Source organism: Pteropus vampyrus, unplaced genomic scaffold (genome assembly GCF_000151845.1).
Source record: "Pteropus vampyrus isolate Shadow unplaced genomic scaffold, Pvam_2.0 Scaffold46, whole genome shotgun sequence".
Lineage (NCBI taxonomy): Eukaryota > Metazoa > Chordata > Mammalia > Chiroptera > Pteropodidae > Pteropus > Pteropus vampyrus.
This window is the reverse complement of record NW_011888827.1, coordinates 4,319,987-4,321,126: the sequence shown is the minus strand read 5'-3', so window position 1 is coordinate 4,321,126 and position 1,140 is coordinate 4,319,987.

The following is a 1,140-nucleotide window of genomic DNA, read 5'->3' as shown; positions in this document are numbered from 1 at the left end:
ATATATTAGGTCTCTAATATATAGAGACCTAATATACAGCATGGTTACTATAGTTATTAATATTGTATTGCATACTTGAAATTTGCTGAGAGTAGATCTTAAATGTTCTCACCAAAAAAAGAGAGAGTATATATAACTAATAAATAAAGCAGTCAGTAAAATGAAAAGTGAGCCTCAAAATATTAACTGACATTAAAATGTCTTCTGAAATAAGCTCTTCTAAAAAATATTTTCAAATGTGGCCATCTTCAGGGGGAAAATTTCTTGCAATCAAAGTTGTTTATGTTGAAGTTCACATATACCTGCTTATCTCCCTTCCACTCTAAGAGTCAGGCATGACCCAGTTATTGCTTCACTGGTTTTAATGGGAGTTCAAAAGAAATCTCGAATCTGTTCATTTCCATAGATTCTTGATCACTGGCTTCCTAGGCATTTCACCCCACTGCCTGATTTTCAGGTTTTCGGCCCTGATTTAACCAGAACACTTACTTTTAAGTAAGCTTTAATTGAGGCTAAACTCTTTGTTAACTAGGGAAGTCTGAATTAGCAAAATGGGGCGGAGAATCTAAGGAGTCAGGATTTGGATTCGAGAGAGGATTTGAAGACAAAGGGAAGAGTTTGCAAATTCCTCCATTTCTCTCCAAATGCACAGATGAAAGGGTCATGCTGGTTGACATACTGTAACTGAAACCATATTGTTTCCAGAGAGGGTAATGCTCAGACATTTTTAAATCCTGTCTTCTCTTGGGGATGACTTAGGAAGTCTAAACAGAAGAGGTTCACACTGTATGTCAGCAAATCAAAATGAAGTGCGTGCACTTCCTCTCAGCTTGTTCTGGGCTGTATCTTATGGAACTGGCAATAAAGCCGGAAATGCACCACCTTCCTTCTACTGTCTAACCCCATCTCATATATCATTCCTGAAAACTTCACTGGCTCTGCTAAAACAGTTAGCGCTTTTTTATGAAAACCTGGGAATTATCACCATAGGAAAATGACAGTGCGCAGCAAGGACATAATTTCTAGCTTCTAAATGGACACAATCTGAGGAACAACCTCAGTCTCCAGAACACTTTGCCGTGGAGGGAACCTACACCGTGGCAAACATCTAGTCCTTTCAGTTGTCTCTCAATACCTGGC